Source organism: Rutidosis leptorrhynchoides, chromosome 11 (genome assembly GCF_046630445.1).
Source record: "Rutidosis leptorrhynchoides isolate AG116_Rl617_1_P2 chromosome 11, CSIRO_AGI_Rlap_v1, whole genome shotgun sequence".
Taxonomy (NCBI): Eukaryota; Viridiplantae; Streptophyta; class Magnoliopsida; order Asterales; family Asteraceae; genus Rutidosis; species Rutidosis leptorrhynchoides.
Window position 1 is genome coordinate 270,824,128 of NC_092343.1, and position 19,629 is coordinate 270,843,756.

The window sequence follows — 19,629 nt, forward strand, 5'->3', positions numbered from 1 at the left end:
AACTTCACTGATCTTGGGCATTCCGAAGAATCAGTATATTTATCGAAACCTCATCATTTACTCATTCGCATCTTGTAACGAGAATTGCTATACGAATCATCGAGAATTAGCGATTAGTATTTTGAAATCTCGCAGCATGTCTACGCCAACAGTTATATGTTTGCATATAACGTCTATCTCCTGGAATTACATACTTAAATGTGAAGTTTCTGAAAAACACCCTAAACTGCGGAATAGTTCTCAAAATGTTGATGAAGCAGCAAAAACTATAAAACGTCCTTAACAGTAAAAAAAAATAAAAAAAAAATTTTGATGATAATGAATAGTGTGCTGGCAAAGCGCAGAAAAAGAGAAGTTTTGAAACTGAAAAACTGATTGAGCAAAGTATGAAGGAGGTTGTGGACAAATCACAAAGACTGAACCTGCCTTCAAAGAATCTAAATGATTCAGTATCTGCTGAAGTCATTAACAAATACCTTGCTCCTGACTCTAAACCCATGCGAACAATATTCTTCATCATCCTCTGATATTAGAAATTCTAAGATATCATCGTATCTTTCATTATAAATATCTTCCATATTTCTGAAGATATTTTCATACCTATTCTTATCTGAAATCATTTGGCTCCTCGCGTTATCTGTATCACATCATAAAGGAATCGGTTTTAGTTCTAAATTTTGAAACCTTCCAGTTTAAAGTATGAATGTTTTTGAAGTAGTGTTGGGAACTAAAGCATGAATTAGTATAATATAATGACACTTGAGCAACGTGATTATATTACAGTAATTCATGCTGAGTTTCTAAATGGAACGTGACGATTCACAGATCATAACGTCATCATGTGTCATGTTACACGACTTTTATATTCTCTTTAACCTCTAAAATATCAAGAAAATATTTCTTGATGATTCGGTCTTTTCCGAGGTATTCTAGTAATTTGACAAGTCAAGATCGTGCCATTACAATTCCCTTCTTAGAACATTAACAATGTTCATTCTGAAATTCATATCTGCGAATTATGAATCATTATAAGTAGTACTTACTCGCAAGAAGAAGAAACGAAAGGACAAAGCTTCGAAACAGAAATTGGGGTATAAATCGCAGCAAATAAAAGAAAGCATTAACTGGAGATGACAATGATTATGGAAAACAGAAGCAGGAACATCGAAATATAAGAGAAGATATAAAACCCAACAACTACCCAAAAATTATAAACCGTATATATCAATGCATATAGCAATATAAAGACACGGGAGAACTAAAAACACTATAAAACCAAGTGTATAGTAGAAGTAAATAGATTCTTCTGGCGGTAGAAGAAAAAGAAGAATGACCGATATGAAGGTTAGGAATATATCAAGAAGCAGAACTGGATGGAGCATATTGATGAATGCTTTAATGTATGAGTTAGAAATAATGGAAGGTGTGAGTTAAAAGGAAACAAAGGAGGTGGATTTATAGTAAAATATCCGACAAAGAAATCAAAACAGATGATCGCATTTAAAGTAGATCCTAATTCCCTTGATTATCGAAGAATCAAATCCTAATACGAAGATTTTCTCCAAATCTCTTGAACTTGGAAATCAATCCTATCTACGTCAAAATATATGACGAATCTATACCTACTCATTTCACTCTTTTGGTAATAGCTTCACTCGTACTCTTCACAAAAATCAAATGATTTTATCCATATTACTCAATGATGATAAAACCCTAATCTTCAGCTTATATGCGTCATGAAAACATATTTATTGTCAGCCATGACCATCCCAATCAAATTTCGGGACGAAACTTCTTTAACGGGTAGGTACTGTGACAACCCAGAAATTTCTGACCAAATTTAAACTTTAATCTTTATATATTCCCGACACGATAAGCAAAGTTTGTAAGTTGAATCTCAAAAATTTTAAACTGTGTTCATACACTCATTTACCCTCGACCAAATTCTAATGATTCACGAACCATTATATGAACGAACATGATTATATATGTATATGTGTATATATTATAACTTGAAAACATTAACAAAGTATTAGACGTATAATACTTTATATAAACGTAATTGTTTCAAAATATATTCTAATAGTTATCAATGGAATTAAAAGATAATATCAAATGATTGAATTATTAGATACATTAAATTATATCTACGAGTCCCTATTAGGAGGTCCACTTTGATTTAGGAAACCTTTCACTTTTAACCATATTCGGAAAATGGTAAAGTGATTTTTCAAATAAGAACAAAGTGTCAACTAACGAGAACTAGATAAGTGTTAGTAAATATTCCTATTTGATTTTCAATTCATACCTTACAACAATTTCCTCGTGATGTTAATAAGATAACTATTATGACTATCATTTTAAAGTTGGAATGTGGAATGTAAATAACTTAGACTTTGGGTATCGACATTTTACATTAAGGTGATTTCGCACGTTTATCTAACCTTTAAACTTTATATCACGTTGTACCAACAAACGTTAATAAAACTTGAAACCTATGAAAAGTATATTCAATCTTATTTATCTAAAATGTTTTACGATATAACAATTTCTATTAATATAACCTTGTTAGTAAAATGATTCTTAAATATACTTAGTTTTGGAAAACAAAGTTTTCATATTTAATTAATATTGTTTCAAACGTACAAAAACAAATTTTAAAGAACTTTATTAGTGAAACGTTTTATAAATTGTTCATAAATTTTAAGAAACTTAATTAAAGCTTTGTATCATAAATTATATATATATATATATATATATATATATATATATATATATATATATATATATATATATATATATATATATATATATATATAGTTTCAAAAACGTAAAACGTGATATGACATAATATTTTCTATTGCTTAAACGTTTTGAACTTTGAAATATAATTAGATAGATATTTCAATTATATATAAGATATACAAAATTATATTCTTAAGTAAGAATATATATATATATATATATATATATATATATATATATATATATATATATATATATATATATATTTTACAAACGTGTTAATGTATAATTTAAATATAAAACGTTTCGATATTATTAAACCTATTATAGTAAACAACGAGACTCTGATGTATAGAAGCAAATGACCACAATGCTCAATTTTATAAGTTACATTTATTATAAGGTAATTTGTTGATGAGAAAGTCAAATTATTAATAAGGGTACACGTCGCGTAACGTAAAAGGTTAGTTTTCTAAATGTACGAAAATGCGTTCGAGAAATCGGAACTGGGACATGAGTCATGTGACAACGTCCGTGTTATTTTAGTAAAAATTATATTTTTACCATGAATGTAAATATAATTTAATATATAAGTAATTATATAAATTAAATAAATATTGAAACAACCCAACCCGTATTAAACCGGCCCATAAAAATTTTTCCTTTTAATACGCGTTAAATAATACTTTAGGTCCCGATTGTTTTTCCATAAACATCTTTAATTACAATAGAAGGTTTAATAACCTTAAAACATTTAATACATTAGTTAATTGTCCAAACGGACATACACGATCCGACTAGTTTAGTTTCCAATAAACCGAGCATGGTGATTTGGGACTACGCTACCCAAATCCTAATCGAGTACAAAAGCAAGATCTTCTAAGCAACCTAGCCAAGATCTCTAAATCCCCAAGCTTACCCGAGCCGCCAAGCATGCGAACCTATAAAAATATCAACAACGAGAGGGTAAGCTAACGCTTAGTGAATGATAATATACTACATACATATATATGTATAAAATGGACACGCCACACAAATATCAAATACCGCATACCGAAGCATCCATGTATAAGGCAACTACCCTAAGCATACCGTATGATCTCTAAGCAACAAGCTAAAGATATCAACAAAGTATAAGTTCACCAACGACGATGTGAACAACACCAATAAGCTACACCCGGAGGGTTAGCTACATCACGACAATACAACATTATACGTATACAATATTTAACATGCTAAACAATCACAAACACAATATGGTTAACCATAACGCTATGGTGCTACCGGCACGTGGTTCACACCATACGCATTTGAGTCTCACTCTTTTATAGTGCTACCGGCACATGGTTCACACTTTGACGCTACCGGCACGTGGTTCACGCCTCATTTTAAAACGTGATACGACATAATATTTTCTATTGTTTAAATGTTTTGAACTTTGAAATATAATTCGATAGATATTTCAGTTATATATAAGATATACAAAATTATATTCTTAAGTAAGAATATATATATATATATATATATATATAACAAACGTGTTAATGTATAATTTAAATATAAAACGTTTCGATATTATTAAACGTATTATAGTAAACAACGAGACTCTGATTTATAGAAGCAAATGACCACAACGCTCAATTTTATAAGTTACATTTGTTATAAGGTAATTTGTTGATGAGAAAGTCAAATTATTAATAAGGGTACACGTCGCGTAACGTAAAAGGTTAGTTTTCTAAATGTACGAAAATGCGTTCAAGAAACCGAAACCGAGACATGAGTCATGTGACAACGTCCGTGTTATTTTAGTAAAAATTATATTTTTACCATGAATGTAAATATAATATAATATATAAGTAATTATATAAATTAAATAAATATATATTAAATAAATATAAACGAGTGTCGGCAATGGGGATTGGACAATGTTGAGCTGCCCCTAGCGACCATGCGGTCGCATGAAAATAACATAGAACCCCCATGCGATCGCATGGGGGGTTTGGTGAGGGGAGATGCATAAAGCTCGACGACCTGGTTCATTTCTCATTTATTTCATTTACCAATCTATCTCGTACTATATATATATATATATATATATATATATATATATATATATATATATATATATATATATATATATATATATATATATATATATATAATTATTTATTATTTTTATTAATATTATTATTATTATTAAGGTTAGTATTATTATTAATCATATTAGTAATATTATTATTATTATTATGTATTATACATAAAATACTATGACAAGGGGTACGCGCGAGCTATTGCAAAAAATGTGCTTTTCAAGTAGGATAGGGCTAAGGAAATTATGGGTTATAGCTATGGAGGTGATGGGTATGGTTCATGGGTATGCTCGTGAGGTCAATTTAGTGTTTATCATCTCCGTTGCGTCTACGTACCTTTCCTGCAATATTGAATCTCAATATTGATACGTGAGCACTCATAACTTAACTTTTATATATTATTAGTGTATCCCTGACTAGTGCTCGAGTATTTAGAATTATGCATGCTTGTATTTTTGATATTGCCATTAGATATGTTATGTTAAATCTTGAATTATTTACATATGCGGTTGAGATAAGGTATAAGATATGCATGTCATTGGAAAGCTTGCGATAAATTAAGAACTTTTCATTTAGATATCGAATGGTTTCGATGAACGGATTTAAAGTTATAGTCAATTGAACCTTTGTATTATTATTGAAAATAATTATTATTATCGTCGTTATTATCGTCATTATAATTTTTATTATTATTATTATTATTATTATTATTATTATTATTATTATTATTATTATTATTATTATTATTATTAGTATTATCATTATCAATAAAAAGTATTATCATTAAAAATTGTTATTTTATTATTATTACTACCGTTATTATCGTTAAAGTTATAATTAATATTATTATTATTATCATTAAAATAGTTATTAGTATTAATATTATCATAATATTTTTTATTATTAGTATTATTATAATTAAAACTAATATTAGTAACACTTAATTATTATGATTACTATTATTATTATTATTAAAATGAACGTGATCTAAAAGACAATTAAAAGCTATCAAATGAATCAATTAGGAAATAATGAGTATGAGTATCATGATGAAATTAAAATATTGTAAGATATGAATTTAGATAAAATTATTGTACTTATTACTTTATCATTACTATTATTATTAAAAGTATTGATAATATTAAAACTATCATTTTAACAAAAATTATCATTTTAATAAAAATATCATTTTTATTATAAAAGATCATTATTATTATCATTTTAAATAAAATTATTATTTTAAAGTAATATTAAAAAGTATCATAAATATTAATGTTATCATAATTAGAATTATCATTTTATCATAATATCATTTTTAGTAAATATAAAATTAATATTTTTATTAATAGAATAATAATGAATATTATTACAATATAATACAACTTTTACTTATTATTATTATTATTATCAATGTTATTTTATCAATAAATATGTAATACAAATAATATATTTACCTTAATAAAACCTATCATAATATTTTTATGATATTAAATGAACTTTATAAATTTTATTACTTAAGATATATAAAAGTATATTTTTTTAAAGTTTTATTTATTAATAAATAAATTATATTATTTACTCTAATAAATCTTTTAAAAAATATTTAAAAATATAAAATGATGATATTTAAACTATATAGTAATCATGTATAAATTTTGGAAATCATTTTTGAGTCAAATTGACTTTTTTTGACTTTTGCATATTAGACTCGAGCATTAGGATTGTGATACACTATGACCTAACCTAAATTGTTAGACAAATTTTGACCAACATATATATATATATATATATATATATATATATATATATATATATATATATATATATATATATATATATATATATAGGTTCGTGAATCCAAGGCCAACCTTGCACTTGTTCAATGATGTTATATGTATTTTTACTACGAAATACAGTATGGTGAGTTTCATTTGCTCCCTTTTTAAATGCTTTTGCAATATATATTTTTGGGACTGAGAATACATGCGCTTTTATAACTGTTTTACGAAATAGACACAAGTAATTGAAACTACATTATATGGGTGAATGATCGAAGCCGAATATGCCCCTTTTGCTTGGTAGACTAAGAATTAGTAAACCGATCTACTAATTGACGCGAATCCTAAAGATAGATCTATTGGGCCTAACGAACCCCATCCAAAGTACCGGATGCTTTAGTACTTCGAATTGGTTTTTATCATGTCTGAAGGATTTCCTGGAATGATAGGGGATATTCTTATATGCATCTTGTTAATGTCGGTTACCAGGTGTTCACCATATGAATGATTTTTTTTATCTCTATGCATGGGACGTATATTTATGAGAACTGGAAATGAAATTTTTGTGGTCTATTAAAAAGATGGAAATGAATGATTATGATAAACTAATGAACTCACCAACCTTTTGGTTGACACTTTAAAGCATGTTTATTCTCAGGTATTAAAGAAATCTTCCACTGTGCATTAGCTCATTTTAAAGATATTACTTGGAATCTTTCATGGCATATTTCAAAAGACGTTGCATTCAAGTCGTTGAGTTTAGTAAAGATTATGATTAAGTATATGACAGATTAGATCATTTATAGATAGATATTATGAAATGGTATGCATGCCTGTCAACTTTCGATGTAATGAAAGTTTGTATTTTAAAACGAATGCAATGTTTGAAAAATGTATCATATAGAGGTCAAATACCTCGCGATGTAATCATATGTTATTGTATTCGTTCTTATAGATTAGGACGGGTCTTTACAGTTGGATCCCTTTCATCATTTCTTTCTTCCCTTCTGTTTCAATCACGCCGTCCATCGTGACGCACTTTTCCTTGCCAAGCAAAATGTTTGTTTGGATCATTTCTCCTGTACTTTTTCCCTGGTAAAAGATGGTTTAACTCCCCAGCTTTAATCTTTGTGATGATTTCCCTCATCAACGACTTACAGTTATCAGTATTCGTGTCCATATTCTTCGTGGAAATCACACCACTTGTCACTATGTGGTCCCTGACGCTCTTCCATTAGTGGTGGAGGGTGAAATGTTTCCTTAACCGGTTCTGTGAACAAGATCTCTTTTGGAGTTTTAGTTAAAGCCATGATAAGGGGATGCCTGCCTAATGGCATTTGCTGGTGATAGTTGTCATTTGGATGATTATTCCCCCTCCAACCGTGTTACTGCTTCTAATAATTGTTCTCATACCCACGTTGTCTCTGATAATTGTCATTCCTATTCCGTTCACCGCCTTGCTACCTGAAGTTTCTTTGATAATTATCTACTCTTGAATATCCCTTTTCTCCTGCTATCAAGTGTTTCTGAGCCAATACCTGATGCAATGTTTTTGGTACATCATAACGCAATGCGTGAACCAATCGTGCAAAATGTCGCTGATCAAGACAAAATATAAACCCTGAAACAAGCTGAGATTCTGGTATGTCTGGTATCTTTTGACACTCAATAGTATAACACTTCATGAAATCACTCAATGATTCATTCTGGTGCATTGTTATCTCATGTGCATCAAGATGTGACAACGTACAGCTTCTCAAGTTTTGATATTGCATCACAAATTTTGCCCTTAAATCAAGGAAACTGCTAATACTCCTTGGTGACAAACTAGCAAACCATTCTCTCGCCATTTTCTGCAGTACCATTAGAAACATACGCACGCAGTTTCATCCTCCCAATGCTATAATCTCATAACACCTTCAAACATGGTGAGAAAGTCTTCTGGATCTGTTGTGCCATCATAAACACCGATAGATGGAATTCTCAAATTTCTTGGTAATGGATAATCTGCAATTCAAGGGATAAAACACTGTGTTGACTCTGCCATTGCTGACGGTTTGATAGCTTCATATCCAGTAATCAAAGCAAACAAATTATCTACAGCCGTTGCACGGAAGGCTGGTTGTGCTAATTTCTACTTATATCGTGATGGTGCCGTCTTGGTCAAAATTTCATCCAGTAACTTTCCTGCTATTTCCTCAGTCATAAAGAACTGCTCGTCTTCTTCTCCAAAATTCCAATCATCCTCCACAAAACCTTCATCATTGTGTTGATTCTCAGTATCATCAACCAAAGTATTCAACGGATTGAATAACTTGAATAATTGTGATTTTTAAATTGACTTTTCTTTGCTGTTGTGTTTAACATTCATATCAGATGTCTTCTTAAAAGAAACATTGTGCATTCCTCGCCTGGCTTTCCACATTCCTCCACTAGAAATTCCTATCAATTATTTACTCAATCGTGGTATGGTTTCGTGCACTTGGTCATCTGTGGTACCAGTGTGCAATTGGTCCTCTTCCTCTATTGAAGTTTCTTCAAGAGTTAGCTGATCCACTGGTTTATTTTCAATGATGTTTTCATCGACTGGTTTGAGTGCTGTTTTTGTTGAGGTTGTTTCAGTTGCCTTCAAGTTCTTGGTGTTTTTGCTGGTCTTTGAGACGGATGGCGCCATTTGTTGGTACGATTTTCCGTATAGCGGCTGTAAGGTACTAGTACAAGACAATAGCTGCTTAGCGTGTGGCGTATGATGTTGATTGTTGTTTGCCCTCGAGAAATAATCTCTGCAGACCCGGAACACGGATGAGAGATCCGTGGGGTGGCCTCAATCAATCTGGGGATCAATCTGTAATTGATTTATCTAGCGTATTGCAGCTAAGCAGCTAATGTGCATTTAGAGTGAGAAAAAACTGTGTGAGAGAGAAAGTGTACTTCTCTCTGACTGAAGTTTAGATGTCAAATGTGGTGACCCATGGGGTCTATTTATAGGCGCAGAATGCCCGAAATTCTCGGGATACATGTAGTGACCCGAACTTTTCCATGATTATATATTATATGAGATTAATACTTACATGAATAAATGTTTCCAACATACTAAGCAATCATACTTATTAAGACTTGATTAATTGAAATGGATTTTGTGTTAACGTTTGACCACCCAGTTTATCCGATGATTCACGAATGTTATAACATGTAATCACTAGAACATAGTTTAGTTGATTCTAAACTTGTTCGCAAACAAAGTTAATCCTTCTAACTTAACTTTTAAAATCAACTAAACACATGTTCTATATCTATATGATATGCTAACTTAATGATTTACAACCTGGAAACACGAAGAACACCGTAAAACCGGACATACGCCGTTGTAGTAAAACTATCTTAATCTTTGAATTTGAAGTTTGTTTTCTAGAAAAATGATATTTCATATGAACATGATACTATATCCAAAAATCATGGTTAAACTTAAAGTGAAAGTATATTTTTCAAAATGGTCATCAAGATGTCGTTCTTTCGACGGAAATGACTACCTCTTTCAAAAATGACTTGTAACCTGTATTTCCGACTATAAATTTATATTTTTCTGTTTTGTTTCATAAATTTCAGTTCACTATGAAACCATAGCAACTTGATTCACTCGAAACGGATTTATAACGAAGAAATTATGGGTAAAACAAAATTGGTTAGATTTACTAGTTTAGCTACGAAAATTCTATAACAAATCTATACTAAGCATAACTTAACTAACTTATTGTATTATACATATAATCTAACATATATTATGTAATCTGATAGACCATAGACACGTATACAATGTTTTGACATGTCATATCGACGTCATCTATATATATTATTTGGAATAACCATAGACACTCTATATGCGGTAATGTTCGAGTTAGCCATACAGGGTTGAAGTTGATTTCAAAATAATATATATACCTTGAGTTGTGATCGAGTATGAGACTTGTATACACTGAGTCGTGGATTGATTCGAGATAATATATATTGATTTATTTCTGTACTACTAACTGTGGACAACTAATTGTGGACTACTAACGTTGGACTGTTAACTTAATAAATCTAAATCGTTAAAACGTAATAAAATATGTTGTGAATATATTTCGATCATACTTTGATATATATGTATATATTTGTTATAGGTTCGTGAATCGACCCGCGGCCAAGTCTAATTCTCGACAAATTGATAATCTGTGAAAGTGAGTTATAGTCCCACTTTTAAAATCTAACATTTTTGGGATGAGAATACATGCGGTTTTATAAATGTTTTACAAAATAGACACAAGTACGCGAAACTACATTCCATGGTTGGATTATTAAACCGAATATCGCCCCTTCAAGTCTGGTAACCTAAGAATTAGGGAAATGACCCCTAATTGACGCGAATCCTAAAGATAGATCTATGGGCCTAACAAACCCCATACTGGAATTTGGAATGCTTTAGTACTTCGATTTAAATGGTGATTGTGATTGCAAATATTTATGGCATACTTGCGAGTATGCGAGGGATATTCTATATGCATTATGTTAATGTCGGTTACCAGGTGTTCATCATACGAATGATTTTTTATACACTTGTGAGTGTATGATTATTTATTAATGAAATCTTGTGGTCTATTATTACAATTTGATACATATAGGTTAAATCTATAACTCACCAACCTTTTGGTTGACACTTTAAAGCATGTTTATTCTCAGGTATTAAAGAAATCTTCCGCTGTGAATTAGCTCAATTTAAAGATATTACTTGGAGTCATTCATGACATATTTCAAAAGAAGTTGCATTCAAGTCGTTGAGTTCAATAAAGATCATTATTAAGTAAATGACAGATTAAGTCATCTATAGTTTGGATATATTATGAAATGGTATGCATACTTGTCAACTTTCGATGTAATGAAAGGTTGTCTTTTAAAAATGAATGCAATGTTTGTAAAAATGTATCATATAGAGGTCAAATACCTCGCGATGTAATCATATGTTATTATATTCGTTCTTATGGATTAGGATGGGTCGTCTCAATACACGTGTCAATTAATGAGTGGTTCTGTTATACGAAATATCCGGAAGCTCAGTGGCATGTGCTGACGTGACTGCGTGCCGTTCACGTGCTGAGTTAAAGGGCATAAGCATTGAAGCTGCCTGTAGGGCTTACGCTTGACGCTGGGCGGCCTGCTGTACGCTGGGCGGCAAATACTTAAAATCGCCAAATTTTATTATCTTTTATGCTTTTTGATCCATCTTTCTGTATAGAAATGGTGTTTTTATGCGTGTATCCCCTAGGATACACCATTAGTTACGTATTATGTGGTGTCTTAACACCGCGACTACCCCACATTTCATTAATTTCCGAAGTGGTGTCTTAACACCGCAACTAACCCACTCGTTACGTATTATGTGGTGTCTTAACACCGTGACTACCCCACATTTCATTAATTTCCGGAGTGGTGTCTTAACACCGTGACTAACCCACTCGTTAAGTATTATGTGGTGTCTTAACACCGCGACTACCCCACATTTCACGCCACACAAATAAATACATCATATACATACATGCATAATTATTCCACTCACCTTAACGCCTCGATGAAGTGCAATCCAAATCCCGCAACTCGCCAATGGAACGTACCCATTCCGTTTATCACATAATCATCAATACAAACTCATTTGGACTCTCGACCCGCCCAAATGAACAACAAGTGCAAAATACACCATTTTTCACTTTTAACACTACCCGAAGGTCCAATACTAACGAGACTAGTTCCCGCGTTTCCAAAATACACAAATACACCACATATAGCCATTAAACACACACTAGTCCGCATATTCGTCCAAAACTAATTTTGACCCTTAACAAAGTCAAATTCTCACATTTACAAGTTTTGACTTCAAAACGCCACCAACACAAGTTTATACTTTAACTTAACTCATTTTAAGTCTATAAACTCAACTAATTCGACAATCGGGCCACAATCATCATCAAACCCTAATTTTGATTCTATTCAAAATTAGTCAACCAAATGAACACTAATGGCTTCCAATACCTCAATAGTCACTAAATACTAGTGATTACACTCGTTTGTAAGCATTAAACTTGATTAATTAGTTTACCAAACCAAAACCCGCCTTCAACACCTTTAAACCCGAATCCTAGTTATCATCTTCCATTAACAACTAGTGGGGTTCCATTTATGAACATAAAATCAAAAGCCCTAAATTTAGATGATGAACACGAAAATGAAATTCCGAGTTAGAGCTCACCGCTAGTATCAACACGTAGCTAATAACGAGGAGAACAACGTTTCTTCTTGCTCCAAAGATCGAATCACGAATCCTCACACCCGATTTACACTTTGAATCTAGGAAGATTTTATGTTTTGGGAGAGAAATTAGAAAGAAAAGAGAAAAGAAAATGAGATAAAATGAATGAGTGGACCAGAATTGGGGCTTAAATCTGCCCCATACGTGAGATGACCAAAACGCCCCCACCTCCCCTTTAAAATTACAAAATTCGGAACCAAACTCCCAAAAGATTCGCATCGCGGCCTTCTTTCTCCGCGCCGCGACTTACAGCATGGTCTGGTGGTCTTGGTTACATGCTATCTGATCTTGATTTGAGTTCAATACCGCACCGCGGCCCACTAGGCCGCGCCGCGACCTAGTGTGGGTTTTGTCCACTTTTCGCGTACTTGAACCCCAACACACGAACACATCTTGTACCCTTCATACACTAGATGTATATACTCTCTCGAACACGTATAACAAACCTTCGATCACTCTTGTACTCTATTTAGATACATGCAACATATATACTTACTCGATACACATATATATTCTTATATATATATATATATATATATATATATATATATATATATATATATATATTCGTTATACGTCGTACGTACTCTACATATATACATCGTACGAATAAACGGGTCTTACAACGTAGAGTATGGATCCTCTTCATCTTTCCAACGAGGTTTTGGTGATGTCAGCATGAGTGATGCGTGCGGCCATTGTCGAACTATCGGTGGATAAGTGTAGATCTCGTCAGATGGGTACAATATATGATATCGGATAGAAGAAAGGATGTGTTGGAAGAACTCTTAGTGGTCTAAGTAAGCTAAACCATCCTAAAGGTTCACTAATAAGAAAATCCACTTTAAACAACAAAACCCAATACCATATGTGTAACATCCCGTTTTTCCCGTACATATTGAAAGGTACATACTTAATCATTGTACGTTTGTAACTTGCTAGACTATGCGTAAATGTCTAGATATATATATATATATATATATATATATATATATATATATATATATATATATATATATATATATATATATATATATATATATATATATATACTAGATAATGTGTGCGAATACAAGTTTATACATGGGCTTTGTTAGCGTTAAGTCTTATGAGACTATTGTTGAAGGTTAGGTGAATATAGGAAGCGAGATTTAAGTGTACGAATTAAATAAAATCAAATTTTGTTTAAGGTTATCGAAGTGTCCAGGTGACGGCCAATGCCGCGCCGCGACACATTGGGCCGCGCCGCGGCATATAAAGCAAATCCAGATCAGCAATTGGATTAAGAAGGGTCGATTTTCCCCTTATGTGTCGCGCCGCGACAAAGGGGTCCGCGCCGCGGCATTTCAAGCGAACCAGGTTCAGAAAGTGGGTTAAGAGAGGTTGTTTTTCCTTCGTAATGTCGCGCCGCGACATATAGCGCCGCGCCGCGACAACTCTGCAGTTCTGACTCCGATTTTAGCTCAAATTGAATGACTTCAAGGGGCAAATTGGTAATTTCGCGTATAAATCAGATGGGAGCATTAAATCCCAACCACTCATCCATTTCATTTATTTCTTTTCTCTTTTCTTTCCAATTTCTCTCCCAAAACTTAAAACCCAATTGAATTAAAAGCAAGATTTGAGAGTGAAGGATTGAGGGTTGATCTTTGGAGCAAGAATTAAAGTTGTTCCTTGTGTCTCTAGCTACGCGTTGATAGTCTCGGTAAGTTATAACTCTAAGTTTTGAGTTTTAATTAGTTTATGCTAGGGTTTTGTTCATTTGGAACTTATGTGACCCATTGGGGGTTAAAATGGGCGAACTTGGGTTATGTTGAGGAAAGAAAACCCAAATGGCCATAACCTAGGGTTTGGTCTTATGATTTGGGGTTATAAATGTTAAATGGCGTTTTTAGTCACTAACACGCTTGTTAAAGTTGAAAGAGATGTTATTTGGGTCATGTTTGACAAGTTTGGTAGTGAAAGTGTTAAATGGATCCAAAATGGGCTAGTTGACCTAGTTTGGGTGAAATGGGTATGAATTAACCTAAGTTTGTGTTAGTTGATGTTAGTAGACTTAATTTACTAGCTTTAGTGATTAAAGTCGGGTCTTGGCCATTTAAGGGCGGTTTTGGTATGGTTGAGTCATTTAATGCGAATTGGGTCATTAAATGCTCAAGTAAGTGTTATGTGGTTAATTCCACTAGTTATGTAATCGAATGTGTACTTATGTAATTAGGTACTTTGCTTTGAAGCCTTCGGAAGCATTTAAATCACCACCGAAGTGTTAAGGTGAGTGGAATAATTATATGCGTAGGTATATAATATATTTATTTGTGGTAGCGTGAGATGTGAAGTGTCGAGGTGTTAAGACACCACGTTTCACGTGACGAGTGAAGCATCGAGGTGTTAAGATGCCACTCGAGGTGAAGCATCGAGGTGTTAAGATGCCACCTAGGAGTGAAGTGTCGAGGTGTTAAGAAACAACTCCATGTTAAAGGGTGAAGTGTCGAGGTGTTAAGAGGCCACCCGAGGGTGAAGTATCGAGGTGTTAAGATGCCACCCGGGGGTTAGTGATACGAGGTGCTAAGTACACTAATGGATGTTATGAACACCAATGGGAAATTCGAGTACCATCCCTTGTACGATTGGTTAACCATGGTTATTGTGTTGTAGTGTAAGCATATTATATTGTACGGTTTGTATATATGCTATTGCATTGCTAGCTTGTGATATTGGAAGTTTATAGTTTATAATTGAGATGATAAGCTAATTGTGTTGCTAGCATGTATGCGGTATGTGTTTAAGTGTTTGCAAGTAAGTATATTATATATGTACGTGTATAATTATTGCATTCACTAAGCGTTAGCTTACCCCTCTCGTTGTTTATCTTTTTAGTCGCAGGTACGGATAAGGGCAAAGGGGTTATCGGGCATTAAGTGGCCCTTGATGATGTTTTGTTGAAGCTTGGAAGTTGGCCTAATGTTTTGGGTAGTTTAGTCCCAAACCATGCTCGAGTGTCGTTTGGATTATAAACTATCAATTGTAGTGGGTCAAACTTGTATTGAATTTGATTAATGGCCTTCGTGCCTTTTGTAAACATTTAAATTGTTGTACGTTTAAGTGGATCTTGTGGAATGGTTTACATATTTAATTGGCGCGTAAATGTGTTGTATAAAAAAAAAAAATTTATCGTATGGAATACGGGTTGGGTTGTTTCAAGTGGTATCAGAGCATGGTCTAAGGGATTTAGGCGACTTGAGATAGGCGCCTAGACTTAGACTTTATTGTGTATGCGCGTTATGCGGGACTTGTAGGAGACGGGTCGGACCGGGAGTTGATTAGTGCTTAGGTTTATGTGAACTAACCTTGCGCTAATTGTTTTGTGTGGTGTTAGCAATCGTCAAGCAAGATAGACGTTGTACTAGCGAGTTAATGCGACGTGCTCGCGTAACAATGATTAGCTACCATTGTTACGGGTTCAAATCGTGTCAAACAAGCGATGTACGACGATTGTTGAGCAAGATGGGGTAGTGTGGTGTATATGTATATACTTATGTGTTAAATCCTTTTCGTCTCGTTGTTTAATCTATTCCGTCTTATAGAATGAAGATGAGAAACGGGCATGATATCAACAGCGGAGGTACTAGTGAAGAAGTCGAGTTTACGGCCAAGGTTGAGGCCATTTTGAAAAGGCATCATGAGGCTTTTCTCGAGGACGTTAAGAAGATGTTCCTAGATACGATTGACGAGCAATTAGTCAATGTGGTAAAGGAGCAAGTTAAGGCCGTTCTTCACGAAGATAATGTGGGAAGACGGGACTTTTTCTATAATAATTTCAAGGACTCTCAACCTCCCTCTTTTGATGGTGAAAGAGATCCTCTTAAGAGCGCCCGTTGGATCTCCGATATGGAGGGGGCCTTCCGTACTTGTGAATGTCCTCTCGATAAGAGGACAAGGTACGGGTGTAGTATGTTGAGGGGCGATGCCAAGTTGTGGTGGGACGCAAAGCTCCAAGTTTATGGTGAAGAGCAATGCATGGAATTCACTTGGGATGAATTCAAGTCCGAATTTTTCAAGGAATACCGAACTTCAGCCGATCTTACTAGGCTTAAGGACGAGTTACGTTCCTTGAGGCAAGGGTCGATGGATTTGAACACTCCCAAATCCGTGTTTTTGTCCAAGACCCAATTTTGCCCGGAGTACGTCGGGAATGATAAAATGTTGAAGGAAGATTTCTATCGAACCTTGAACGACAACTTTCAAGATAAGATTAGTGTGAACGTACTGAAAAGCTTTGATGAGTTGTTTGACATGGCCAAAGGTTTCGAGTCGCTCATCTTAAGAAAGAGTGGTTTTACTTTTGGCAAGAGAAAAAGTGAAGGTTCGAGCTATTCAAACTTTTCGAACAAAAAGAACAAGAAAAGTTCCGAAAGTGTCAATAGCGTGAAGAAGGGCGCTTCCGGTGGTTTTACTTTTACGTGCTATAATTGTGGGCAAGCGGTTCATATGGCTCGTGATTGTCCAAAACCATCTTCCGGAAACAAGCTCACTTGTTTTAATTGCGGTAAAGAAGGGCATAAGAAGCCGGAGTGTCCCGATTTGCGCAACGATAATGTTAAGCGTCTAGAGAAGACGGCGGGTACGGCTAGGGGTCGCAACTATTTGATGACCAATGATGAGGCCAAGCAATCTAATGAAGTCGTCTCAGGTACTTTCATAGTTAACTCTAATCCGGCACGGATACTTTTTGATAGTGGGGCTAATTTGTCCTTTGTGTCGCCTCGATTTGTGCCTAAGTTAAATAAACCGCTAGTTAAGTTAAGTCATCTGGTAGAAGTTGAAATAGCGGATGGCAAGACGGCGCTAGTGGTTGATGTGTGTAAGAATTGTAATGTTGTATTTGGTTCCGAAACGTTTAAGATCGATCTTATTTTGATGACTTTGGGTGATTTTGATATTGTTATTGGTATGGATTGGCTCGATCTTAATAGAGCCAATATTGCAGGCCATGATAAATTCATTCAGGTGAAGACCCCAAGTGGGGGAGAATTAATTATTCATGGCGATAAGCGAAGGAGACTTGTACCAATATGCACTTTTGCACGGGTACGTCGTTTCCTTGTTAGTGGTGGCATGGCTTTTCTTGCCCATGTTGTTGATACTCGTGATGAGCCACCAACCATTCGTGAAATCCCTGTGGCTAATGAATTTGAAGACGTTTTTCCGGATGAGTTACCGGGTGTCCCGGCGAAAAGACAAGTTGAATTTCGCATTGAGTTGGTTCAGGGGCTACCCCCATTGCTAAAACTCCTTATCGTTTAGCACCAACGGAAATGCAAGAGTTGTTAAACCAAACCCAAGAGTTGCTTGAAAAGGGTTTCATTCGACCGAGTGCTTCTCCATGGGGCGCTCCGGTTTTGTTTGTGAAAAAGAAAGATGGTAGTATGCGGATGTGCATCGATTATCGGGAGTTGAATTAAGTGACGATCAAGAATCATTATCCATTGCCTCGGATTGATGATTTGTTTGATCAACTCCAAGGTGCAACGTATTTCTCTAAAATCGACCTACGGTCCGGCTATCACCAAATGCGGGTCCGTGAGGAAGATATTGAGAAAACGGCTTTTCGAACGCGTTATGGGCATTTTGAGTTTGTGGTAATGCCTTTTGGTCTTACGAATGCACCGGCGGCATTCATGGATCTTATGAACCGAGTGTGCCAACCTATGTTGGATAAGTCGGTAATTGTGTTCATTGACGACATACTCGTTTATTCGAAGAGTATGAAGGAACATGAACATCATTTGCGGTGTGTGTTAAAGACGTTGCGGAAGGAGAAGTTGTATGCAAAATTCTCAAAATGTGAATTTTGGCTAAGGGAAGTTCAATTCCTTGGCCATATTGTGAATATGGACGGTATTCAAGTAGATCCGGGGAAGATAGAGACGGTAAAGAGTTGGGGACGACCGACTACGCCTACGGAAATCCGAAGTTTTCTCGGATTGGCCGGGTATTATCGTCGGTTTATCCAAGACTTTTCTAAGATTGCTTCTCCATTGACGAAGTTGACGAGAAAGAACACGAGATTTAATTGGGAGAACGAGCAAGAAATTGCTTTTCAATTGTTAAAAGAGAAGTTGTGTCAAGCTCCGGTGTTAGTGTTGCCGGAAGGTGTAGAAGACATGACGGTCTATTGTGATGCGTCTTTAAATGGACTCGGGTGTGTTCTAATGCAAAGAGGTAAAGTCATCGCTTATGCCTGTCGACAATTAAAAGAACACGAAACGAGATATCCGACTCATGATCTTGAGTTGGCGGCGGTTGTTCATTCGTTGAAAATTTGGCGCCACTACTTGTATGGTGTCAAATGTATGATTTATTCGGATCATAAGAGTTTGAAACATCTTTTTGATCAACGAGATTTGAATTATCGTCAACGTAGATGGATGGATGTGGTGAAAGATTATGATTGTGAAATACTTTATCATCCGGGTAAGGCGAATGTGGTCGCGGATGCGTTGAGTCGAAAGAGTCAACATCCGGCGATACGAGTAGAATCGTTACGTTTGATTATTACTAACGATTTTCTTGTAAAGCTTGGTGAGATTCAAATTGAGGCTTTTGTTAACAATAAGCATGAGGAACGAATCATGGGGCAAACGGAATTCATTACCTTAGGCCCGCATGGTTTGTTGTC